The following is a 6,147-nucleotide window of genomic DNA, read 5'->3' as shown; positions in this document are numbered from 1 at the left end:
TGGCATGCTATTTTGTATAGTAAATTTAAAGATAAAACACTAAAATCTAAAATCATTTGTTTAAATGCTATATGTTAATGTAAGCATCATTACATTATAATGTAAAGTATGAAAAATGGGTATTCATTTTGAGATTTGCTGAAGATTATATAGATTTAACAATGTTATTAAATTATGTATTTTTTTAAATGAACTTGAAGTTAGATTATGACAAAGGCATTCTAAATGCAAAAATAGGGGACATGAGAATGACCAATGAAATATTCAATAGCTAGCCTATATCGATAAATTGCTGAAAAGTTGTCATTGTTGCTGCTTAATTTTTATTGTGGGAACCATGATACATTTTTTCAGGACTCTTTGATGAATAGAAAGTTCAACTACAGAATGTAACATTATAAATGTCTTTACTGCCACTTTCATCAATTTAAAGCATCCTTGCTGAATAAAAGTATTATTTCTTTCAAAAAGACTTTCTTTTCCCCAGACTTTTCGATGGTAATGTATATAATATACATATTGCATCTTGCTACTGGTAATGATCATGAGCTAGATTACTATGGATGCAGGTATAGTAGTTATTTTGGTTACTAAACCCGAAATTTCTGCCTTAGTCCAAGCAGGAGTGTCCCATGCAATGGGGGACCAAAGACCTCCTCTGTCAAAGTTAGCCATTAGGAAATGTTCTATGCATAAAAAACTAAGTAATGTAAGTGATTTGAAAAGGAAGTCAGACATCTACAGTATCTTATTGCTACGAACAGAGGAGGGTATCTGATCCAGTTAACTTGATGGGTGGCCCAGATGGAAATGGATTAATGGCTCTCAACATTAATTAGAACAATGCATATCACATTGCTGTCCTGAGGCCACAGTTCTGATCCGAACCAGCATTATTTTCATCAAGACTCTGCCAGCAATGACAAATTCAATTGATCATCTATACTTAAAGCCAAGAATCTAATACATAAAATCACAAGTCTCTTGCACGGTGCTGAGTCAAGCCCACAAATCTGCTCTTTTGATTGTTGAATCAAGTCAATTTTTATAAACTGTGTGACTCAACTTTTCTCTTAGAGTAAAAATATTTAGTTGTTTGCTTGTATGTTCACAAATATCCTGAACACAGGCTGTAACACTTCTGGGAATAAGCATATCCAAAGCAGTAGGAAACAGCTTGCTGCTGAATAATGGCCACAAACAAAAAGCGAACCACTCAAGGCTAGTCACCTGCTAATGTCATTCTTATCAGAAACTGCAGCTTGTAAAGATATCCCAACCCTGGTTACAACATATTTTCTGGAAATTGCAAGGGTAGAGATGCTGTTTCATCCGAGAGAGTCTTTCTACGAATGCTACTCAAGGGTGAACTTGCGGTCTTCCCATTTGTCTGTGTGTCATAAGAGGTTTGGCTGAGCAGATGGGTGAGTGGGGACATAAGATTGTCTTTCTTCTGAGTCATGTGCCATAAGACCCTCGTAGAGTTCACACCCTGGCCTCCTCCTTCTCGGTCTTTCCTGAGTTAAGGAACCTCCCTAAAGATGTGGAGCCAGAATGCAAAGCACTGCAAGATTTCCAAGAGAAATCATATACAAATATTCTTTAAGATATTCATGATTTCTGGACATAAAAGATTGCAACTAAGATAAACAAATAGTTGTTTTTTCCACAAAATATAAAGGCTGTTAAAAAGACAATCTTCTGAGCATGAATATATAAAGGTACTGCGCCATAACTGAACCACAGTAGCAGTTTGTCCAGGCCACACGTGACTTCTGACACCTAGGTTTAGCTGCTGCTTCCTGCATGTCAGGCCTAATTACGGCAGAACCTGCTTTGATACAAGCTGTAGCTATGTTTGACTATTTAGTCTTTAAGGCTACACCTAATACATATATATATATACCTTAAGTAAAATGTTATTCTTGAAAGACAAAATGAAATTCTTAAAGCAGCACTATGTAACTTTTTCTGTGTTCAAAATCTGCAAAATGTATATAATGAGCGAGTACATCATGAATTCATCTTCCAAACCGCGTTTTTGTCTTATTCCGAATCACTACGGTACACTTATAATAAGTACTTATATTTAGACTATTGTAGCCTGGTCGGGTCGTCACCGCTGCGGAGTAACACATACCTGCGTGAATCGCCAGAGACATAAACTTAGAGAAGTAGCTCCGGTTGGAATGTTCTTCCGCGGGATGTGTGCAGTTCTGTTTATTAACCGCTAGAGCGCCAAAAGTTACACAGTGCTGCTTTAAGAGTAGGGATGGGCGATACCCCTTATTGTATATATATATATATATATATATGTGTGTGTGTGTGTGTGTGTGTTTAAATATAAATGAATAGGTTATTTTCATTGCCATTAAAGCAGCACTATGTAACTTTTTCTGTGTTCAAAATCTGCAAAATGTATATAATGAGCGAGTACATCATGAATTCATCTTCCAAACCGCGTTTTTGTCTTATTCCGAATCACTACGGTACACTTATAATAAGTACTTATATTTGGACTATTGTAGCCTGGTCGGGTCGTCACCGCTGCGGAGTAACACATACCTGCGTGAATCGCAATAGACATAACCTTAGAGAAGTAGCTCCGGTTGGAATGTTCTTCCACGGGATGTGTGCATATCTGTTTATTAACCGCTAGAGCGCCAAAAGTTACATAGTGCTGCTTTAAAGCAAACAGGTTATTATCGTATGGCTTCAGTAAACGTGCAATAGGGCATACAAGTCGAACCTACTACTTTTTTGATGCTTTTACTTGTTTTTGCATATTTTTGAAGCTGTAGTTGGCCTTTACTGATATTGCATTGAAAGGAGCAACCACCCAGCACAGGCTTCAAAATGTTCTGTTTTGTTTAGCAAAGAAAAAAAAAGTCATACAGATTTGGGATGATATGAAGGTAAGTAAATAAAAACAGAATTTTCATTTTTGGATGAATTAATCTTTTAAGTTTATACAGAAACAGCATTAAAGTTGGCATGAAATTAAAATTCTCATTTAAAGTCATTTTAATTAGTCTCTGTCTGTAATACGTTTGCCAAACCTGATATTCTAAATCTATTTTCTCAGGAAATCAAGAATACAACAATAGATAGTGTTGTACCATAGGGGTGCTTATTAAAAGAAAATGAGAGAGAGAGATAGAAAGTGAGAGAAAAAACGTAGGAGTATGACAAAGAGGAATGTGAGCGTCACAAAAGAGGGCTGTGTGAACATGAGACACTTTATCTAATGCTAATTTTACTATTTTTCCATAATCAACCTCTCTTGCATAAGTAAGCAGCTGAATTAATTCTGACACATATGCAAGGTTGCATTCACACCTACCTGATTAAGAGCACATCTTTACCTGCAGTACATGTATTAATATGCCACATGACCCTTTGACCTCATTTACACCAACAAGGGGTCAAAGTTCACCGGTTAGCATAGACTATAGTTAGCACCTGCTGGTTGATATTGCAACTACACCATCTGAAAGCAACAAAAAGCATCTTTCTCCATTGTTGGCCACTCAAAATTAGCCATTTATTTTTTGCAAGCAACATTGAAAGTGCAAATACTTCATTATATTATAATAGCAGTTTCACCAGTGTCCAATTTGTTTTTGTTTAGATAGAAACGCATGTCTCACAATTCTGAGAAAAAAGTCAGAGTTGTGAGATATAAACAAAGAATTCTGACCTTTTTATTTTTATTTTTTGCAATTATGAGTTTACATTTATATTTTGCAATTACTAGTTTATATTTTGCCATTATGACTTTTTTCTCAAAATTCTGACCGCGCAATTGCTTTTTTTGTTTCCGCCACAGAATAAAAATAAAAAAGTTAATCAAGAATTCTTATCTCACAATTCAAACTTTTTTTCTCAGAATTGCCATTCTGACTTTATATTTCGCAATTCTGAATTTATGTGAGATATAAACTCAGATTTGTGAGAAAAAAATCACAATTACCTTTTTTATCCCGTGGTGTTTATACAGGAAATTCACTAAAATAGCAGAACTTTGCTCTAAACTTCACATTTGTTGTTTAGAATAAAATGTAAGTACATTTGTGCATTTTTTTTTCGCGATCAACAGCACAAACGCACTTACATATTAGTCACAAAATCAAAGGCCCTCGAAAACCAGTCACAGCAGACACATTTGCGATATCGGCAACACTTTTCAATAAGGTTCAGTTTGTTAAAATAAGTATTTTTTTTACAGCATTTATTAATCTACATTAATGTACATTTTTACAAAGACTAGTAATACATTTTTAGTATTTCAAGTTGTATATATTAACATCATTTGTTACAGACAAATATCAATTAACAATTAATGAGCGATATTATATTAATAAATTAAAATTAGCCTGAATATGTTGTTCAATGTTTTATCATGATACCTATACATCTCAACATCATCTTTGCTTATAGGCTACTGTATGATGATGTATGAACACTATAGTGTACATCCTGTTATGCACCTGTCAAGATGTGTCATGACAAACTGTCACTGGCACTATGACTCATTTCCATGATTTTCATTTGAAGTGAAGTCTTAAGGAAACAGATCTGACTATCCACCAGGAAAAGATGCCTTGCGAACTCATAAACAACATCGCTCTAAAATGTTTGCGCACATGAGGGGAAATTATATTACTTTGTGCAGTGGCCAAGGTTAGCCGCTACTGATCCTCCCCCTGTTGTCACATTGTAAACACATGGGATCAAGGCATCGGAAATTCTCTTTTGTCAGAATAACATATTTGAGGATAAACGTAATGATTTTTGGTATGGCTGTTGGAGAGCATGAGTTCAGAGGTGCTATAAACTTTTGTTGTTTTCACAGGCAAAATGCTTGAATAATGACGTCGATCACTTATGCTTTCTTGCTCGTGTGATTTGTCTATAAAGTGTACACCAGACGTAACAGGACGAAACAGATTAAAACGTCTCTCATCGTAATCATTACTGTGGTTTCAGGAAATTAGTTGAGTAAACACAATAGTTAGTAACTTCAGACAAGATGTTAGTGGTCGACTATGGGGTCTATGATCGGTCACAAGCATCAAACACCCTTAAGAAAAATGGTTCCCAAGCTGTCAAACCTAATAAATATTTACAAAGTAATGCTGACATTCTCATTTTCAGAGAACCTTAATTGTTCAGCGTCTCCAAAAGTAGCTCTTTTGGATTTTAGAATAAAGAATATCTCTTTGGATTTGAGACTTTAGTCTTTGCAAATTTACAGATCTTCTTTATGCACCAAGAGCTTGTAACACTCCAAAGGGAAAGGAAAATTTGAAATAGCTTCATATGACCCCTTTTAAGTAAATTGTTTAATGGGTTTTCACAGTTCATATAGGTCATAGATCACTGGAACAAGAAAATTCCAGAGTATTGGGCTGTCACCAAAAACTCTTTCCAGTAGCAGGACAGGAAATGACGTGATTTTTTACACAGACTAAATGAAAGATCCACATTGCAATTAGGAAGCACAATAGGAACATCCTCCTCCACATTGGGGTTAAGAGTTATGACACTCCTGGGAGCTCCTGTGCTTTACAAAAACAAGCCTGTAGAGTTTGCAGCCTACTCACACTGACCCTGGTAGGATGTCCACAGTATCATGATCTGCATCAGCAAAGGATTCAGTGAGTCTGACTCTGTGACACTGATTACACCTACAATACATGTCAGCTCTGTATGGGAGTTGTGGGTCAGAAGTGAGCAAGAACCTGACACAGATGTCACATAAATTGCTGAAACTATTCGTATAGCTTTGTGTTTTGTCAGAATGCTTTATGGGTTAAAAGTGCAGTGAAAAACCTGTGCCTTGACTTTTGAGTTATAAAAATATTCAGAAAAGCATAATTTTATAACACAACAGTTTATATTCATTATACTGTTTTTTTCTCCATATTATTTTGCACATTTAAGAAAATAATAATGTATTTGTCAAGTGCCTGAAAAACCTTTGTTCCCTTCATCTAGTACATTTACATAATTTTTTTAGTAATATAAAAAAATTTTAAAAGATGCTTGCCCCTAGATTGTTTGTTAGTACAATAGATTGTCATTAGTGTTATTGATGTTAAAAACCTTTATTCTGAAAATACAAAAAGCTGTGGAAAAGCACTT

This window comes from Sinocyclocheilus rhinocerous, unplaced genomic scaffold (assembly GCF_001515625.1).
Source record: "Sinocyclocheilus rhinocerous isolate Xijiao unplaced genomic scaffold, SAMN03320098_v1.1 scaffold40, whole genome shotgun sequence".
In the NCBI taxonomy this organism is placed as follows: Eukaryota; Metazoa; Chordata; class Actinopteri; order Cypriniformes; family Cyprinidae; genus Sinocyclocheilus; species Sinocyclocheilus rhinocerous.
The sequence above is the reverse complement of the archived record's forward strand: the minus strand, read 5'-3'. Positions refer to the sequence as shown.